Raw genomic sequence first — 22,525 nt, 5'->3', positions numbered from 1 at the left:
CAGGCCCGGTGACCTTTGGGACATGGTTTGACCCCCTATAGGAATGTGCGATCATCATGAAACGTTCAGATCACTTACAACTCAATAGATTCTACATTCTTGTAACGTTTCAGCCTGATTGGACCTTGTTTTCACACAAATGGACCCAGAATGATGTGAAATTGTGCTTCGTGCAACATAATTCTGGGTCCTAGAGAGATCAGGTTTGTTTTAGTATACTCCAATCAACAGCCCCTACAACCACAAAAAGGAATGGAGTCATTAGCACTTATGGTTTTTAAATGGCACCCAGAATTATGTTGCACGAAGCACAATTTCACATCATTCTGGGTTCATTTGTGTGAAAACAAGGTCCAATCAGGCTGAAACGTTACAGGAAGGTAGAATCTATTGCGTTGTAAGTGATCTGAACGTTTCATGATGATAGCACTTCCCTAAGGGGGTCAAACCATGTCCCAAAGGTCACCGGATCTGTTGTCTAAAGAAGTAGTCCAGTTACACATTTGTGGGCTTATAACTTGGCTTCTGAATGTCCTAGAGAGATCAGGTTTGTTTTAGTATACTCCAATCAACAGCCCCTAAAACCACAAAAAGGAATGGAGTCATTAGCACTTATGGTTTTTAAATGGCACCCAGAATAATGTTGCACGAAGTACAATTTCACATCATTCTGGGTCCATTTGTGTGAAAACAAGGTCCAATCAGGCTGAAACATTACAAGAAGGTAGAATCTATTGAGTTGTAAGTGATCTGAACGTTTCATGATGATCTCACATTCCTATAGGGGGTAAAACCATGTCCCAAAGGTCACCGGGCCTGGTTTCACTTTAAAGAAGTAGTCCAGTTACACCTTTGTTGGCTTATAACTTGGCTTCTGAATGTCCTCGAGAGGTCAGGTTTGTTTTAGTGTACTCCAATCAACAGCCCCTACAACCACAAAAAGGAATGGAGTCATTAGCACTTATGGTTTGTAAACGGCACCCAGAATTATGTTGCACGAAGCACAATTTCACATCATTCTGGGTCCATTTGTGTGAAAACAAGGTCCAATCAGGCTAAAACGTTACAGGAAGGTAGAATCTATTGAGTTGTAAGTGATCTAAACGTTTCATGATGATCGCACTTTCCTAAGGGGGTCAAACCATGTCCCAAAGGTCACCGGATCTGGTGTCAATTTAAAGAAGTAGTCCAGTTACACATTTGTGGGCTTATAACTTGGCTTCTGAATGTCCTAGAGAGATCAGGTTTGTTTTAATGTACTCCAATCAACAGCCCCTACAACCACAAAAAGGAATGGAGTCATTAGCACTTATGGTTTGTAAATGGCACCCAGAATTATGTTGCACGAAGCACAATTTTACATCATTCTGGGTCCATTTGTGTGAAAACAAGGTCCAATCAGGCTGAAAAATTACAGGAAGGTAGAATCTATTAAGTTGTAAGTGATCTGAACGTTTCATGATGATAGCACTTCCCTAAGGGGGTCAAACCATGTCCCAAAGGTCACCGGATCTGGTGTCTAAAGATGTAGTCCAGTTACACATTTGTGGGCTTATAACTTGGCTTCTGAATGTCCTAGAGAGATCAGGTTTGTTTTAGTATACTCCAATCAACAGCCCCTACAACCACAAAAAGGAATGGAGTCATTAGCACTTATGGTTTTTAAATGGCACCCAGAATTATGTTGCACAAAGCACAATTTCACATCATTCTGGGTTCATTTGTGTGAAAACAAGGTCCAATCATGCTGAAACATTACAGGAAGGTAGAAACTTTTGAGTTGTAAGTGATCCGAACATTTCATGATGATGGAACTTTCCTAAGGGGGTCAAACCATGTCCCAAAGGTCACCGGATCTGGTGTCAATTTAAAGAAGTAGTCCAGTTACACATTTGTGGGCTTATAACTTGGCTTCTGAATGTCCTAGAGAGATCAGGTTTGTTTTAGTGTACTCCAATCAACAGCCCCTACAACCACAAAAAGGAATGCAGTCATTAGCACTTATGGTTTGTAAATGGCACCCAGAATTATGTTGCACGAAGCACAATTTTACATCATTCTGGGTCCATTTGTGTGAAAACAAGGTCCAATCAGGCTGAAACATTACAGGAAGGTAGAATATATTAAGTTGTAAGTGATCTGAACGTTTCATGATGATAGCACTTCCCTAAGGGGGTCAAACCATGTCCCAAAGGTCACCGGATCTGGTGTCAATTTAAAGAAGTAGTCCAGTTACACATTTGTGGGCTTATAACTTGGCTTCTGAATGTCCTAGAGAGGTCAGGTTTAATTTAGTGTACACCAATAAACAGCCCCTACAACCACAAAAAGGAATGGAGTCATTAGCACTTATGGTTTGTAAATGGCACCCAGAATTATGTTGCACGAAGCACAATTTCACATCATTCTGGGTCCATTTGTGTGAAAACAAGGTCCAATCAGGCTGAAACATTACAGGAAGGTAGAATCTATTAAGTTGTAAGTGATCTGAACTTTTCATGATGATAGCACTTCCCTAAGGGGGTCAAACCATGTCCCAAAGGTCACCGGTTCTGGTGTCTAAAGAAGTAGTCCAGTTACACATTTGTGGGCTTATAACTTGTTTTCTGAATGTCCTAGAGAGATCAGGTTTGTTTTAGTACTCCAATCAACAGCCCCTACAACCACAAAAAGGAATGGAGTCATTAGCACTTATGGTTTTTAAATGGCACCCAGAATTATGTTGCACGAAGCACAATTTCACATCATTCTGGGTTCATTTGTGTGAAAACAAGGTCCAATCAGGCTGAAACGTTACAGGAAGGTAGAATCTATTGCGTTGTAAGTGATCTGAACGTTTCATGATGATAGCACTTTCCTAAGGCGGTCAAACCATGTCCCAAAGGTCACCGGATCTGGTATCAATTTAAAGAAGTAGTCCAGTTACACATTTGTGGGCTTAAACCTTGGCTTCTGAATGTCCTAGAGCGATCAGGTTTGTTTTAGTGTACTCCAATCAACAGCCCCTACAACCACCAAAAGGAATGGAGACATTAGCACATATGGTTTTTAAATGGCACCCAGAATTATGTTGCACGAAGCACAATTTCACATCATTCTGGGTTCATTTGTGTAAAAACAATGTCCATTCAGGCTGAAACAATACAGGAAGGTAGAATCTATTGAGTTGTAAGTGATCTGAATGTTTCAAGATGATCGCACATTCCTATAGGGGGTCAAACCATGTCCCAAAGGTCACCGGGCCTGGTGTCACTTTAAAGAAGTAGTCCAGTTACACCTTTGTGGGCTTATAACTTGGCTTCTGAATGTCCTAGAGAGGTTAGGTTTGTTTTAGTGTACTCCAATCAAAAGCCCCTACAACCACAAAAAGGAATGGAGTGTGGGCTTATAACTTGGCTTCTGAATGTCCTAGAGCGATCAGGTTTGTTTTAGTGTACTCCAATCAACAGCCCCTACACCCACAAAAAGGAATGGAGTCATTAGCACTTATGGTTTTTAAATGGCACCCAGAATTATGTTGCACAAAGCACAATTTCACATCATTCTGGGTTCATTTGTGTGAAAACAAGGTCCAATCATGCTGAAACGTTACAGGAAGGTAGAATCTTTTGAGTTGTAAGTGATCTGAACGTTTCATGATGATAGAACTTTCCTAAGGGGGTCAAACCATGTCCCAAAGGTCACCGGATCTGGTGTCAATTTAAAGAAGTAGTCCAGTTACGCATTTGTGGGCTTATAACTTGGCTTCTGAATGTCCTAGAGGGATCAGGTTTGTTTTAGTGTACTCCAATCAACAGCCCCTACAACCACAAAAAGGAATGCAGTCATTAGCACTTATGGTTTGTAAATGGCACCCAGAATTATGTTGCACGAAGCACAATTTCACATCATTCTGGGTCCATTTGTGTGAAAACAAGGTCCAATCAGGCTGAAACATTACAGGAAGGTAGAATATATTAAGTTGTAAGTGATCTGAACGTTTCATGATGATAGCACTTCCCTAAGGGGGTCAAACCATGTCCCAAAGGTCACCGGATCTGGTGTCTAAAGAAGTAGTCCAGTTACACATTTGTGGGCTTATAACTTGGCTTCTGAATGTCCTAGAGAGATCAGGTTTGTTTTATTATACTCCAATCAACAGCCCCTACAACCACAAAAAGGAATGGAGTCATTAGCACTTATGGTTTTTAAATGGCACCCAGAATTATGTTGCACGAAGCACAATTTCACATCATTCTGGGTTCATTTGTGTGAAAACAAGGTCCAATCAGGCTGAAACGTTACAGGAAGGTAGAATCTATTGAGTTGTAAGTGATCTGAACATTTCATGATGATAGCACTTTCCTAAGGGGGTCAAACCATGTCCCAAAGGTCACCGGATCTGGTGTCAATTTAAAGAAGTAGTCCAGTTACACATTTGTGGGCTTATAACTTGGCTTCTGAATGTCCTAGAGAGATCAGGTTTGTTTTAGTGTACTCCAATCAACAGCCCGTACAACCACAAAAAGGAATGGAGTCATTAGCACTTACGGTTTTTAAATGGCACCCAGAATTATGTTGCATGAAGCACAATTTCACATCATTCTGGGTTCATTTGTGTGAAAACAAGGTCCAATCAGGCTAAAACGTTACAGGAAGGTAGAATCTATTGAGTTGTAAGTGATCTAAACGTTTCATGATGATCGCACTTTCCTAAGGGGGTCAAACCATGTCCCAAAGGTCACCGGATCTGGTGTCTAAAGAAGTAGTCCAGTTACACATTTGTGGGCTTATAACTTGGCTTCTGAATGTCCTAGAGAGATCAGGTTTGTTTTATTATACTCCAATCAACAGCCCCTACAACCACAAAAACGAATGGAGTCATTAGCACTTATGGTTTTTAAATGGCACCCAGAATTATGTTGCACGAAGCACAATTTCACATCATTCTGGGTTCATTTGTGTGAAAACAAGGTCCAATCAGGCTGAAACGTTACAAGAAGGTAGAATCTATTGAGTTGTAAGTGATCTGAACGTTTCATGATGATCTCACATTCCTATAGGGGGTAAAACCATGTCCCAAAGGTCACCGGGCCTGGTTTCACTTTAAAGAAGTAGTCCAGTTACACCTTTGTTGGCTTATAACTTGGCTTCTGAATGTCCTCGAGAGGTCAGGTTTGTTTTAGTGTACTCCAATCAACAGCCCCTACAACCACAAAAAGGAATGGAGTCATTAGCACTTATGGTTTGTAAACGGCACCCAGAATTATGTTGCACGAAGCACAATTTCACATCATTCTGGGTCCATTTGTGTGAAAACAAGGTCCAATCAGGCTAAAACGTTACAGGAAGGTAGAATCTATTGAGTTGTAAGTGATCTAAACGTTTCATGATGATCGCACTTTCCTAAGGGGGTCAAACCATGTCCCAAAGGTCACCGGATCTGGTGTCAATTTAAAGAAGTAGTCCAGTTACACATTTGTGGGCTTATAACTTGGCTTCTGAATGTCCTAGAGAGATCAGGTTTGTTTTAATGTACTCCAATCAACAGCCCCTACAACCACAAAAAGGAATGGAGTCATTACCACTTATGGTTTGTAAATGGCACCCAGAATTGTGTTGCACGAAGCACAATTTTACATCATTCTGGGTCCATTTGTGTGAAAACAAGGTCCAATCAGGCTGAAAAATTACAGGAAGGTAGAATCTATTAAGTTGTAAGTGATCTGAACGTTTCATGATGATAGCACTTCCCTAAGGGGGTCAAACCATGTCCCAAAGGTCACCGGATCTGGTGTCTAAAGATGTAGTCCAGTTACACATTTGTGGGCTTATAACTTGGCTTCTGAATGTCCTAGAGAGATCAGGTTTGTTTTAGTATACTCCAATCAACAGCCCCTACAACCACAAAAAGGAATGGAGTCATTAGCACTTATGGTTTTTAAATGGCACCCAGAATTATGTTGCACAAAGCACAATTTCACATCATTCTGGGTTCATTTGTGTGAAAACAAGGTCCAATCATGCTGAAACATTACAGGAAGGTAGAAACTTTTGAGTTGTAAGTGATCTGAACGTTTCATGATGATGGAACTTTCCTAAGGGGGTCAAACCATGTCCCAAAGGTCACCGGATCTGGTGTCAATTTAAAGAAGTAGTCCAGTTACACATTTGTGGGCTTATAACTTGGCTTCTGAATGTCCTAGAGAGATCAGGTTTGTTTTAGTGTACTCCAATCAACAGCCCCTACAACCACAAAAAGGAATGCAGTCATTAGCACTTATGGTTTGTAAATGGCACCCAGAATTATGTTGCACAAAGCACAATTTTACATCATTCTGGGTCCATTTGTGTGAAAACAAGGTCCAATCAGGCTGAAACATTACAGGAAGGTAGAATATATTAAGTTGTAAGTGATCTGAACGTTTCATGATGATAGCACTTCCCTAAGGGGGTCAAACCATGTCCCAAAGGTCACCGGATCTGGTGTCAATTTAAAGAAGTAGTCCAGTTACACATTTGTGGGCTTATAACTTGGCTTCTGAATGTCCTAGAGAGGTCAGGTTTAATTTAGTGTACACCAATAAACAGCCCCTACAACCACAAAAAGGAATGGAGTCATTAGCACTTATGGTTTGTAAATGGCACCCAGAATTATGTTGCACGAAGCACAATTTCACATCATTCTGGGTCCATTTGTGTGAAAACAAGGTCCAATCAGGCTGAAACATTACAGGAAGGTAGAATCTATTAAGTTGTAAGTGATCTGAACGTTTCATGATGATAGCACTTCCCTAAGGGGGTCAAACCATGTCCCAAAGGTCACCGGTTCTGGTGTCTAAAGAAGTAGTCCAGTTACACATTTGTGGGCTTATAACTTGTTTTCTGAATGTCCTAGAGAGATCAGGTTTGTTTTAGTACTCCAATCAACAGCCCCTACAACCACAAAAAGGAATGGAGTCATTAGCACTTATGGTTTTTAAATGGCACCCAGAATTATGTTGCACGAAGCACAATTTCACATCATTCTGGGTTCATTTGTGTGAAAACAAGGTCCAATCAGGCTGAAACGTTACAGGAAGGTAGAATCTATTGCGTTGTAAGTGATCTGAACGTTTCATGATGATAGCACTTTCCTAAGGCGGTCAAACCATGTCCCAAAGGTCACCGGATCTGGTATCAATTTAAAGAAGTAGTCCAGTTACACATTTGTGGGCTTAAACCTTGGCTTCTGAATGTCCTAGAGCGATCAGGTTTGTTTTAGTGTACTCCAATCAACAGCCCCTACAACCACCAAAAGGAATGGAGACATTAGCACATATGGTTTTTAAATGGCACCCAGAATTATGTTGCACGAAGCACAATTTCACATCATGCTGGGTTCATTTGTGTAAAAACAATGTCCAATCAGGCTGAAACAATACAGGAAGGTAGAATCTATTGAGTTGTAAGTGATCTGAATGTTTCAAGATGATCGCACATTCCTATAGGGGGTCAAACCATGTCCCAAAGGTCACCGGGCCTGGTGTCACTTTAAAGAAGTAGTCCAGTTACACCTTTGTGGGCTTATAACTTGGCTTCTGAATGTCCTAGAGAGGTTAGGTTTGTTTCAGTGTACTCCAATCAAAAGCCCCTACAACCACAAAAAGGAATGGAGTGTGGGCTTATAACTTGGCTTCTGAATGTCCTAGAGCGATCAGGTTTGTTTTAGTGTATTCCAATCAACAGCCCCTACAACCACAAAAAGGAATGGAGTCATTAGCACTTATGGTTTTTAAATGGCACCCAGAATTATGTTGCACAAAGCACAATTTCACATCATTCTGGGTTCATTTGTGTGAAAACAAGGTCCAATCATGCTGAAACGTTACAGGAAGGTAGAATCTTTTGAGTTGTAAGTGATCTGAACGTTTCATGATGATAGAACTTTGCTAAGGGGGTCAAACCATGTCCCAAAGGTCACCGGATCTGGTGTCAATTTAAAGAAGTAGTCCAGTTACGCATTTGTGGGCTTATAACTTGGCTTCTGAATGTCCTAGAGGGATCAGGTTTGTTTTAGTGTACTCCAATCAACAGCCCCTACAACCACAAAAAGGAATGCAGTCATTAGCACTTATGGTTTGTAAATGGCACCCAGAATTATGTTGCACGAAGCACAATTTCACATCATTCTGGGTCCATTTGTGTGAAAACAAGGTCCAATCAGGCTGAAACATTACAGGAAGGTAGAATATATTAAGTTGTAAGTGATCTGAACGTTTCATGATGATAGCACTTCCCTAAGGGGGTCAAACCATGTCCCAAAGGTCACCGGATCTGGTGTCTAAAGAAGTAGTCCAGTTACACATTTGTGGGCTTATAACTTGGCTTCTGAATGTCCTAGAGAGATCAGGTTTGTTTTATTATACTCCAATCAACAGCCCCTACAACCACAAAAAGGAATGGAGTCATTAGCACTTATGGTTTTTAAATGGCACCCAGAATTATGTTGCACGAAGCACAATTTCAAATCATTCTGGGTTCATTTGTGTGAAAACAAGGTCCAATCAGGCTGAAACGTTACAGGAAGGTAGAATCTATTGAGTTGTAAGTGATCTGAACATTTCATGATGATAGCACTTTCCTAAGGGGGTCAAACCATGTCCCAAAGGTCACCGGATCTGGTGTCAATTTAAAGAAGTAGTCCAGTTACACATTTGTGGGCTTATAACTTGGCTTCTGAATGTCCTAGAGGGATCAGGTTTGTTTTAGTGTACTCCAATCAACAGCCCGTACAACCACAAAAAGGAATGGAGTCATTAGCACTTACGGTTTTTAAATGGCACCCAGAATTATGTTGCATGAAGCACAATTTCACATCATTCTGGGTTCATTTGTGTGAAAACAAGGTCCAATCAGGCTGAAACGTTACAGGAAGGTAGAATCTACTGAGTTGTAAGTGATCTGAACGTTTCATGATGATAGCACTTTCCTTAGGGGGTCAAACCATGTCCCAAAGGTCACTGGATCTGGTGTCAATTTAAAGAAGTAGTCCAGTTACACATTTGTGGGCTTATAACTTGGCTTCTGATTGTCCTAGAGAGATCAGGTTTGTTTTAGTGTACTCCAATCAACAGCCCCTACAACCACAAAATGAATGGAGTCATTAGCACTTATGGTTTGTAAATGGCACCCAGAATTATGTTGCACGAAGCACAATTTCACATCATTCTGGGAACATTTGTGTGAAAACAAGGTCCAATCAGGCTCAAACATTACAGGAAGGTAGAATCTATTACGTTGTAAGTGATCTGAACGTTTCATGATGATAGCACTTCCCTAAGGGGGTCAAACAATGTCCCAAAGGTCACCGGATCTGGTGTCTAAAGAAGTAGTCCAGTTACACATTTGTGGGCTTATAACTTGGCTTCTGAATGTCCTAGAGAGATCAGGTTTGTTTTAGTATACTCCAATCAACAGCCCCTACAACCACAAAAAGGAATGGAGTCATTAGCACTTATGGTTTTTAAATGGCACCCAGAATTATGTTGCACGAAGCACAATTTCACATCATTCTGGGAACATTTGTGTGAAAACAAGGTCCAATCAGGCTCAAACATTACAGGAAGGTAGAATCTATTACGTTAAAAGTGATCTGAACGTTTCATGATGATAGCACTTTCCTAAGGGGGTCAAACCATGTCCCAAAGGTCACCGGATCTGGTGTCAATTTAAAGAAGTAGTCCAGTTACACATTTGTGGGCTTATAACTTGGCTTCTGAATGTCCTAGAGAGGTCAGGTTTAATTTAGTGTACTCCAATCAACAGCCCCTACAACCACAAAAAGGAATGGAGTCATTAGCACTTATGGTTTGTAAATGGCACCCAGAATTATGTTGCACGAAGCACAATTTCACATCATTCTGGGTCCATTTGTGTGATAACAAGGTCCAATCAGGCTGAAACATTACAGGAAGGTAGAATCTATTAAGTTGTAAGTGATCTGAACGTTTCATGATGATAGCACTTCCCTAAGGGGGTCAAACCATGTCCCAAAGGTCACCGGATCTGGTGTCTAAAGAAGAAGTCAAGTTACACATTTGTGGGCTTATAACTTGTTTTCTGAATGTCCTAGAGAGATCAGGTTTGTTTTAGTACTCCAATCAACAGCCCCTACAACCACAAAAAGGAATGGAGTCATTAGCACTTATGGTTTTTAAATGGCACCCAGAATTATGTTGCACAAAGCACAATTTCACATCATTCTGGGTTCATTTGTGTGAAAACAAGGTCCAATCAGGCTGAAACGTTACAGGAAGGTAGAATCTATTGCGTTGTAAGTGATCTGAACGTTTCATGATGATAGCACTTTCCTAAGGCGGTCAAACCATGTCCCAAAGGTCACCGGATCTGGTGTCAATTTAAAGAAGTAGTCCAGTTACACATTTGTGGGCTTATAACTTGGCTTCTGAATGTCCTAGAGAGATCAGGTTTGTTTTATTATACTCCAATCAACAGCCCCTACAACCACAAAAAGGAATGGAGTCATTAGCACTTATGGTTTTTAAATGGCACCCAGAATTATGTTGCACGAAGCATAATTTCACATCATTCTGGGTTCATTTGTGTGAAAACAAGGTCCAATCAGGCTGAAACAATACAGGAAGGTAGAATCTATTGAGTTGTAAGTGATCTGAATGTTTCAAGATGATCGCACATTCCTATAGGGGGTCAAACCATGTCCCAAAGGTCACCGGGCCTGGTGTCACTTTAAAGAAGTAGTCCAGTTACACCTTTGTGGGCTTATAACTTGGCTTCTGAATGTCCTAGAGAGGTTAGGTTTGTTTTAGTGTACTCCAATCAAAAGCCCCTACAACCACAAAAAGGAATGGAGTGTGGGCTTATAACTTGGCTTCTGAATGTCCTAGAGCGATCAGGTTTGTTTTAGTGTACTCCAATCAACAGCCCCTACAACCACAAAAAGGAATGGAGTCATTAGCACTTATGGTTTTTAAATGGCACCCAGAATTATGTTGCACAAAGCACAATTTCACATCATTCTGGGTTCATTTGTGTGAAAACAAGGTCCAATCATGCTGAAACGTTACAGGAAGGTAGAATCTTTTGAGTTGTAAGTGATCTGAACGTTTCATGATGATAGAACTTTCCTAAGGGGGTCAAACCATGTCCCAAAGGTCACCGGATCTGGTGTCAATTTAAAGAAGTAGTCCAGTTACGCATTTGTGGGCTTATAACTTGGCTTCTGAATGTCCTAGAGGGATCAGGTTTGTTTTAGTGTACTCCAATCAACAGCCCCTACAACCACAAAAAGGAATGCAGTCATTAGCACTTATGGTTTGTAAATGGCACCCAGAATTATGTTGCACGAAGCACAATTTCACATCATTCTGGGTCCATTTGTGTGAAAACAAGGTCCAATCAGGCTGAAACATTACAGGAAGGTAGAATATATTAAGTTGTAAGTGATCTGAACGTTTCATGATGATAGCACTTCCCTAAGGGGGTCAAACCATGTCCCAAAGGTCACCGGATCTGGTGTCTAAAGAAGTAGTCCAGTTACACATTTGTGGGCTTATAACTTGGCTTCTGAATGTCCTAGAGAGATCAGGTTTGTTTTATTATACTCCAATCAACAGCCCCTACAACCACAATAAGGAATGGAGTCATTAGCACTTATGGTTTTTAAATGGCACCCAGAATTATGTTGCACGAAGCACAATTTCACATCATTCTGGGTTCATTTGTGTGAAAACAAGGTCCAATCAGGCTGAAACGTTACAGGAAGGTAGAATCTATTGAGTTGTAAGTGATCTGAACATTTCATGATGATAGCACTTTCCTAAGGGGGTCAAACCATGTCCCAAAGGTCACCGGATCTGGTGTCAATTTAAAGAAGTAGTCCAGTTACACATTTGTGGGCTTATAACTTGGCTTCTGAATGTCCTAGAGAGATCAGGTTTGTTTTAGTGTACTCCAATCAACAGCCCGTACAACCACAAAAAGGAATGGAGTCATTAGCACTTACGGTTTTTAAATGGCACCCAGAATTATGTTGCATGAAGCACAATTTCACATCATTCTGGGTTCATTTGTGTGAAAACAAGGTCCAATCAGGCTGAAACGTTACAGGAAGGTAGAATCTACTGAGTTGTAAGTGATCTGAACGTTTCATGATGATAGCACTTTCCTTAGGGGGTCAAACCATGTCCCAAAGGTCACTGGATCTGGTGTCAATTTAAAGAAGTAGTCCAGTTACACATTTGTGGGCTTATAACTTGGCTTCTGATTGTCCTAGAGAGATCAGGTTTGTTTTAGTGTACTCCAATCAACAGCCCCTACAACCACAAAATGAATGGAGTCATTAGCACTTATGGTTTGTAAATGGCACCCAGAATTATGTTGCACGAAGCACAATTTCACATCATTCTGGGAACATTTGTGTGAAAACAAGGTCCAATCAGGCTCAAACATTACAGGAAGGTAGAATCTATTACGTTGTAAGTGATCTGAACGTTTCATGATGATAGCACTTCCCTAAGGGGGTCAAACAATGTCCCAAAGGTCACCGGATCTGGTGTCTAAAGAAGTAGTCCAGTTACACATTTGTGGGCTTATAACTTGGCTTCTGAATGTCCTAGAGAGATCAGGTTTGTTTTAGTATACTCCAATCAACAGCCCCTACAACCACAAAAAGGAATGGAGTCATTAGCACTTATGGTTTTTAAATGGCACCCAGAATTATGTTGCACGAAGCACAATTTCACATCATTCTGGGAACATTTGTGTGAAAACAAGGTCCAATCAGGCTCAAACATTACAGGAAGGTAGAATCTATTACGTTAAAAGTGATCTGAACGTTTCATGATGATAGCACTTTCCTAAGGGGGTCAAACCATGTCCCAAAGGTCACCGGATCTGGTGTCAATTTAAAGAAGTAGTCCAGTTACACATTTGTGGGCTTATAACTTGGCTTCTGAATGTCCTAGAGAGGTCAGGTTTAATTTAATGTACTCCAATCAACAGCCCCTACAACCACAAAAAGGAATGGAGTCATTAGCACTTATGGTTTGTAAATGGCACCCAGAATTATGTTGCACGAAGCACAATTTCACATCATTCTGGGTCCATTTGTGTGATAACAAGGTCCAATCAGGCTGAAACATTACAGGAAGGTAGAATCTATTAAGTTGTAAGTGATCTGAACGTTTCATGATGATAGCACTTCCCTAAGGGGGTCAAACCATGTCCCAAAGGTCACCGGATCTGGTGTCTAAAGAAGAAGTCCAGTTACACATTTGTGGGCTTATAACTTGTTTTCTGAATGTCCTAGAGAGATCAGGTTTGTTTTAGTACTCCAATCAACAGCCCCTACAACCACAAAAAGGAATGGAGTCATTAGCACTTATGGTTTTTAAATGGCACCCAGAATTATGTTGCACAAAGCACAATTTCACATCATTCTGGGTTCATTTGTGTGAAAACAAGGTCCAATCAGGCTGAAACGTTACAGGAAGGTAGAATCTATTGCGTTGTAAGTGATCTGAACGTTTCATGATGATAGCACTTTCCTAAGGCGGTCAAACCATGTCCCAAAGGTCACCAGATCTGGTGTCAATTTAAAGAAGTAGTCCAGTTACACATTTGTGGGCTTATAACTTGGCTTCTGAATGTCCTAGAGAGATCAGGTTTGTTTTATTATACTCCAATCAACAGCCCCTACAACCACAAAAAGGAATGGAGTCATTAGCACTTATGGTTTTTAAATGGCACCCAGAATTATGTTGCACGAAGCACAATTTCACTTCATTCTGGGTCCATTTGTGTGAAAACAAGGTCCAATCAGGCTGAAACGCTACAAGAAGGTAGAATCAATTGAGTTGTAAGTGATCTGAACGTTTCATGATGATCGCACATTCCTATAGGGGGTCAAACCATGTCCCAAAGGTCACCGGGCCTGGTGTCACTTTAAAGAAGTAGTCCAGTTACACCTTTGTGGGCTTATAACTTGGCTTCTGAATGTCCTAGAGAGATCAGATTTGTTTTATTATACTCCAATCAACAGCCCCTACAACCACAAAAAGGAATGGAGTCATTAGCACTTATGGTTTTTAAATGGCACCCAGAATTATGTTGCACGAAGCACAATTTCACATCATTCTGGGTTCATTTGTGTGAAAACAAGGTCCAATCAGGCTGAAACGTTACAGGAAGGTAGAATCTATTGAGTTGTAAGTGATCTGAACATTTCATGATGATAGCACTTTCCTAAGGGGGTCAAACCATGTCCCAAAGGTCACCGGATCTGGTGTCAATTTAAAGAAGTAGTCCAGTTACACATTTGTGGGCTTATAACTTGGCTTCTGAATGTCCTAGAGAGATCAGGTTTGTTTTAGTGTACTCCAATCAACAGCCCGTACAACCACAAAAAGGAATGGAGTCATTAGCACTTACGGTTTTTAAATGGCACCCAGAATTATGTTGCATGAAGCACAATTTCACATCATTCTGGGTTCATTTGTGTGAAAACAAGGTCCAATCAGGCTGAAACGTTACAGGAAGGTAGAATCTACTGAGTTGTAAGTGATCTGAACGTTTCATGATGATAGCACTTTCCTTAGGGGGTCAAACCATGTCCCAAAGGTCACTGGATCTGGTGTCAATTTAAAGAAGTAGTCCAGTTACACATTTGTGGGCTTATAACTTGGCTTCTGATTGTCCTAGAGAGATCAGGTTTGTTTTAGTGTACTCCAATCAACAGCCCCTACAACCACAAAATGAATGGAGTCATTAGCACTTATGGTTTGTAAATGGCACCCAGAATTATGTTGCACGAAGCACAATTTCACATCATTCTGGGAACATTTGTGTGAAAACAAGGTCCAATCAGGCTCAAACATTACAGGAAGGTAGAATCTATTACGTTGTAAGTGATCTGAACGTTTCATGATGATAGCACTTCCCTAAGGGGGTCAAACAATGTCCCAAAGGTCACCGGATCTGGTGTCTAAAGAAGTAGTCCAGTTACACATTTGTGGGCTTATAACTTGGCTTCTGAATGTCCTAGAGAGATCAGGTTTGTTTTAGTATACTCCAATCAACAGCCCCTACAACCACAAAAAGGAATGGAGTCATTAGCACTTATGGTTTTTAAATGGCACCCAGAATTATGTTGCACGAAGCACAATTTCACATCATTCTGGGAACATTTGTGTGAAAACAAGGTCCAATCAGGCTCAAACATTACAGGAAGGTAGAATCTATTACGTTAAAAGTGATCTGAACGTTTCATGATGATAGCACTTTCCTAAGGGGGTCAAACCATGTCCCAAAGGTCACCGGATCTGGTGTCAATTTAAAGAAGTAGTCCAGTTACACATTTGTGGGCTTATAACTTGGCTTCTGAATGTCCTAGAGAGGTCAGGTTTAATTTAGTGTACTCCAATCAACAGCCCCTACAACCACAAAAAGGAATGGAGTCATTAGCACTTATGGTTTGTAAATGGCACCCAGAATTATGTTGCACGAAGCACAATTTCACATCATTCTGGGTCCATTTGTGTGATAACAAGGTCCAATCAGGCTGAAACATTACAGGAAGGTAGAATCTATTAAGTTGTAAGTGATCTGAACGTTTCATGATGATAGCACTTCCCTAAGGGGGTCAAACCATGTCCCAAAGGTCACCGGATCTGGTGTCTAAAGAAGAAGTCCAGTTACACATTTGTGGGCTTATAACTTGTTTTCTGAATGTCCTAGAGAGATCAGGTTTGTTTTAGTACTCCAATCAACAGCCCCTACAACCACAAAAAGGAATGGAGTCATTAGCACTTATGGTTTTTAAATGGCACCCAGAATTATGTTGCACAAAGCACAATTTCACATCATTCTGGGTTCATTTGTGTGAAAACAAGGTCCAATCAGGCTGAAACGTTACAGGAAGGTAGAATCTATTGCGTTGTAAGTGATCTGAACGTTTCATGATGATAGCACTTTCCTAAGGCGGTCAAACCATGTCCCAAAGGTCACCGGATCTGGTGTCAATTTAAAGAAGTAGTCCAGTTACACATTTGTGGGCTTAAACCTTGGCTTCTGAATGTCCTAGAGCGATCAGGTTTGTTTTAGTGTACTCCAATCAACAGCCCCTACAACCACAAAAAGGAATGGAGACATTAGCACTTATGGTTTTCAAATGGCACCCAGAATCATGTTGCACGAAGCACAATTTCACATCATTCTGGGTTCATTTGTGTAAAAACAATGTCCAATCAGGCTGAAACAATACAGGAAGGTAGAATCTATTGAGTTGTAAGTGATCTGAACGTTTCAAGATGATCGCACATTCCTATAGGGGGTCAAACCATGTCCCAAAGGTCACCGGGCCTGGTGTCACTTTAAAGAAGTAGTCCAGTTACACCTTTGTGGGCTTATAACTTGGCTTCTGAATGTCCTAGAGAGGTTAGGTTTGTTTTAGTGTACTCCAATCAAAAGCCCCTACAACCACAAAAAGGAATGGAGTCATTAGCACTTATGGTTTGTAAATGGCACCCAGAATTATGTTGCACGAAGCACAATTTCACATCATTCTGGGTTCATTTGTATGAAAACAAGGTCCAATCAGGCTGAAACGTTACAGGAAGGTAGAATCTATTATGTTGTAAGTGATCTGAAAGTTTCATGATGATAACACTTCCCTAAGGGGGTCAAACCATGTCCCAAAGGTCACCGGATCTGGTGTCTAAAGAAATAGTCCAGTTACACATTTGTGGGCTTATAACTTGGCTTCTGAATGTCCTAGAGAGATCAGGTTTGTTTTATTATACTCCAATCAACAGCCCCTACAACCACAAAAAGGAATGGAGTCATTAGCACTTATGGTTTTTAAATGGCACCCAGAATTATGTTGCACGAAGCACAATTTCACTTCATTCTGGGTCCATTTGTGTGAAAACAAGGTCCAATCAGGCTGAAACGCTACAAGAAGGTAGAATCAATTGAGTTGTAAGTGATCTGAACGTTTCATGATGATCGCACATTCCTATAGGGGGTCAAACCATGTCCCAAAGGTCACCGGGCCTGGTGTCACTTTAAAGAAGTAGTCCAGTTACACCTTTGTGGGCTTATAACTTGGCTTCTGAATGTCCTAGAGAGATCAGGTTTGTTTTATTATACTCCAATCAACAGCCCCTACAACCACAAAAAGGAATGGAGTCATTAGCACTTATGGTTTTTAAATGGCACCCAGAATTATGTTGCACGAAGCACAATTTCACATCATTCTGGGTTCATTTGTGTGAAAACAAGGTCCAATCAGGCTGAAACGTTACAGGAAGGTAGAATCTACTGAGTTGTAAGTGATCTGAACGTTTCATGATGATAGCACTTTCCTTAGGGGGTCAAACCATGTCCCAACGGTCACTGGATCTGGTGTCAATTTAAAGAAGTAGTCCAGTTACACATTTGTGGGCTTATAACTTGGCTTCTGATTGTCCTAGAGAGATCAGGTTTGTTTTAGTGTACTCCAATCAACAGCCCCTACAACCACAAAATGAATGGAGTCATTAGCACTTATGGTTTGTAAATGGCACCCAGAATTATGTTGCACGAAGCACAATTTCACATCATTCTGGGAACATTTGTGTGAAAACAAGGTCCAATCAGGCTCAAACATTACAGGAAGGTAGAATCTATTAAGTTGTAAGTGATCTGAACGTTTCATGATGATAGCACTTCCCTAAGGGGGTCAAACAATGTCCCAAAGGTCACCGGATCTGGTGTCTAAAGAAGTAGTCCAGTTACACATTTGTGGGCTTATAACTTGGCTTCTGAATGTCCTAGAGAGATCAGGTTTGTTTTGGTATACTCCAATCAACAGCCCCTACAACCACAAAAAGGAATGGAGTCATTAGCACTTATGGTTTTTAAATGGCACCCAGAATTATGTTGCACGAAGCACAATTTCACATCATTCTGGGTTCATTTGTGTGAAAACAAGGTCCAATCAGGCTGAAACGTTACAGGAAGGTAGAATCTATTGAGTTGTAAGTGATCTGAACGTTTCATGATGATAGCACTTTCCTAAGGGGGTCAAACCATGTCCCAAAGGTCACCGGATCTGGTGTCAATTTAAAGAAGTAGTCCAGTTACACATTTGTGGGCTTATAACTTGGCTTCTGAATGTCCTAGAGAGATCAGGTTTGTTTTATTATACTCCAATCAACAGCCCCTACAACCACAAAAAGGAATGGAGTCATTAGCACTTATGGTTTTTAAATGGCACCCAGAATTATGTTGCACGAAGCACAATTTCACATCATTCTGGGTTCATTTGTGTGAAAACAAGGTCCAATCAGGCTGAAACGTTACAGGAAGGTAGAATCTACTGAGTTGTAAGTGATCTGAACGTTTCATGATGATAGCACTTTCCTTAGGGGGTCAAACCATGTCCCAAAGGTCACTGGATCTGGTGTCAATTTAAAGAAGTAGTCCAGTTACACATTTGTGGGCTTATAACTTGGCTTCTGATTGTCCTAGAGAGATCAGGTTTGTTTTAGTGTACTCCAATCAACAGCCCCTACAACCACAAAATGAATGGAGTCATTAGCACTTATGGTTTGTAAATGGCACCCAGAATTATGTTGCACGAAGCACAATTTCACATCATTCTGGGAACATTTGTGTGAAAACAAGGTCCAATCAGGCTCAAACATTACAGGAAGGTAGAATCTATTAAGTTGTAAGTGATCTGAACGTTTCATGATGATAGCACTTCCCTAAGGGGGTCAAACAATGTCCCAAAGGTCACCGGATCTGGTGTCTAAAGAAGTAGTCCAGTTACACATTTGTGGGCTTATAACTTGGCTTCTGAATGTCCTAGAGAGATCAGGTTTGTTTTAGTATACTCCAATCAACAGCCCCTACAACCACAAAAAGGAATGGAGTCATTAGCACTTATGGTTTTTAAATGGCACCCAGAATTATGTTGCACGAAGCACAATTTCACATCATTCTGGGTTCATTTGTGTGAAAACAAGGTCCAATCAGGCTGAAACGTTACAGGAAGGTAGAACCTATTGAGTTGTAAGTGATCTGAACGTTTCATGATGATAGCACTTTCCTAAGGGGGTCAAACCATGTCCCAAAGGTCACCGGATCTGGTGTCAATTTAAAGAAGTAGTCCAGTTACACATTTGTGGGCTTATAACTTGGCTTCTGAATGTCCTAGAGAGGTCAGGTTTAATTTAGTGTACTCCAATCAACAGCCCCTACAACCACAAAAAGGAATGGAGTCATTAGCACTTATGGTTTGTAAATGGCACCCAGAATTATGTTGCACGAAGCACAATTTCACATCATTCTGGGTCCATTTGTGTGATAACAAGGTCCAATCAGGATGAAACATTACAGGAAGGTAGAATCTATTAAGTTGTAAGTGATCTGAACGTTTCATGATGATAGCACTTCCCTAAGGGGGTCAAACCATGTCCCAAAGGTCACCGGATCTGGTGTCTAAAGAAGTAGTCCAGTTACACATTTGTGGGCTTATAACTTGTTTTCTGAATGTCCTAGAGAGATCAGGTTTGTTTTAGTACTCCAATCAACAGCCCCTACAACCACAAAAAGGAATGGAGTCATTAGCACTTATGGTTTTTAAATGGCACCCAGAATTATGTTGCACGAAGCACAATTTCACATCATTCTGGGTTCATTTGTGTGAAAACAAGGTCCAATCAGGCTGAAACGTTACAGGAAGGTAGAATCTATTGCGTTGTAAGTGATCTGAACGTTTCATGATGATAGCACTTTCCTAAGGCGGTCAAACCATGTCCCAAAGGTCACCGGATCTGGTGTCAATTTAAAGAAGTAGTCCAGTTACACATTTGTGGGCTTAAACCTTGGCTTCTGAATGTCCTAGAGCGATCAGGTTTGTTTTAGTGTACTCCAATCAACAGCCCCTACAACCACAAAAAGGAATGGAGACATTAGCACTTATGGTTTTTAAATGGCACCGAGAATTATGTTGCACGAAGCACAATTTCACATCATTCTGGGTTCATTTGTGTAAAAACAATGTCCAATCAGGCTGAAACAATTCAGGAAGGTAGAATCTATTGAGTTGTAAGTGATCTGAACGTTTCAAGATGATCGCACATTCCTATAGGGGGTCAAACCATGTCCCAAAGGTCACCGGGCCTGGTGTCACTTTAAAGAAGTAGTCCAGTTACACCTTTGTGGGCTTATAACTTGGCTTCTGAATGTCCTAGAGAGGTTAGGTTTGTTTTAGTGTACTCCAATCAACAGCCCCTACAACCACAAAAAGGAATGGAGTAATTAGCACTTATGGTTTTTAAATGGCACCCAGAATTATGTTGCACGAAGCACAATTTCACATCATTCTGGGTTCATTTGTGTGAAAACAAGGTCCAATCAGGCTGAAACGTTACAGGAAGGTAGAATCTATTGAGCTGTAAGTGATCTGAACGTTTCATGATGATAGCACTTTCCTAAGGGGGTCAAACCATGTCCCAAAGGTCACCGGATCTGGTGTCACTTTAAAGAAGTAGTCCAGTTACACATTTGTTGGCTTATAACTTGGCTTCTGAATGTCCTAGAGAGGTCAGGTTTGTTTTAGTGTACTCCAATCAACAGCCCCTACAACCACAAAAAGGAATGGAGTCATTAGCACTTATGGTTTGTAAATGGCACCCAGAATTATGTTGCACGAAGCACAATTTCACATCATTCTGGGTCCATTTGTGTGAAAACAAGGTCCAATCAGGCTGAAACATTACAGGAAGGTAGTATCTATTAAGTTGTAAGTGATCTGAATGTTTCATGATGATAGCACTTCCCTAAGGGGGTCAAACCATGTCCCAAAGGTCACCGGATCTGGTGTCTAAAGAAGTAGACCAGTTACACATTTGTGGGCTTTTAACTTGGCTTCTGAATGTCCTAGAGAGATCAGGTTTGTTTTAGTATACTCCAATCAACAGCCCCTACAACCACAAAAAGGAATGGAGTCATTAGCACTTATGGTTTTTAAATGGCACCCAGAATTATGTTGCACGAAGCACAATTTCACATCATTCTGGGTTCATTTGTGTGAAAACAAGGTCCAATCAGGCTGAAACGTTACAGGAAGGTAGAATCTATTGCGTTGTAAGTGATCTGAACATTTCATGATGATAGCACTTTCCTAAGGGGGTCAAACCATGTCCCAAAGGTCACCGGATCTGGTGTCAATTTAAAGAAGTAGTCCAGTTACACATTTGTGGGCTTAAACCTTGGCTTCTGAATGTCCTTGAGCATCAGGTTTGTTTTAGTGTACTCCAATCAACAGCCCCTACAACCACAAAAAGGAATGGAGACATTAGCACTTATGGTTTTTAAATGGCACGAGAATTATGTTGCACGAAGCACAATTTCACATCATTCTGGGTTCATTTGTGTAAAAACAAGGTCCAATGAGGCTGAAACAATACAGGAAGGTAGAATCTATTGAGTTGTAAGTGATCTGAACGTTTCAAGATGATCGCACATTCCTATAGGGGGTCAAATCATGTCCCAAAGGTCACCGGGCCTGGTGTCACTTTAAAGTAGTAGTCCAGTTACACCTTTGTGGGCTTATAACTTGGCTTCTGATTGTCCTAGAGAGATCAGGTTTGTTTTAGTGTACTCCAATCAACAGCCCCTACAACCACAAAATGAATGGAGTCATTAGCACTTATGGTTTGTAAATGGCACCCAGAATTATGTTGCACGAAGCACAATTTCACATCATTCTGGGAACATTTGTGTGAAAACAAGGTCCAATCAGGCTCAAACATTACAGGAAGGTAGAATCTATTAAGTTGTAAGTGATCTGAACGTTTCATGATGATAGCACTTCCCTAAGGGGGTCAAACAATGTCCCAAAGGTCACCGGATCTGGTGTCTAAAGAAGTAGTCCAGTTACACATTTGTGGGCTTATAACTTGGCTTCTGAATGTCCTAGAGAGATCAGGTTTGTTTTGGTATACTCCAATCAACAGCCCCTACAACCACAAAAAGGAATGGAGTCATTAGCACTTATGGTTTTTAAATGGCACCCAGAATTATGTTGCACGAAGCACAATTTCACATCATTCTGGGTTCATTTGTGTGAAAACAAGGTCCAATCAGGCTGAAACGTTACAGGAAGGTAGAATCTATTGAGTTGTAAGTGATCTGAACGTTTCATGATGATAGCACTTTCCTAAGGGGGTCAAACCATGTCCCAAAGGTCACCGGATCTGGTGTCAATTTAAAGAAGTAGTCCAGTTACACATTTGTGGGCTTATAACTTGGCTTCTGAATGTCCTAGAGAGATCAGGTTTGTTTTATTATACTCCAATCAACAGCCCCTACAACCACAAAAAGGAATGGAGTCATTAGCACTTATGGTTTTTAAATGGCACCCAGAATTATGTTGCACGAAGCACAATTTCACATCATTCTGGGTTCATTTGTGTGAAAACAAGGTCCAATCAGGCTGAAACGTTACAGGAAGGTAGAATCTACTGAGTTGTAA

This window comes from Nothobranchius furzeri, chromosome 3, assembly GCF_043380555.1.
Source record: "Nothobranchius furzeri strain GRZ-AD chromosome 3, NfurGRZ-RIMD1, whole genome shotgun sequence".
NCBI lineage: Eukaryota > Metazoa > Chordata > Actinopteri > Cyprinodontiformes > Nothobranchiidae > Nothobranchius > Nothobranchius furzeri.
Note: the sequence above shows the minus strand (reverse complement) of the source record.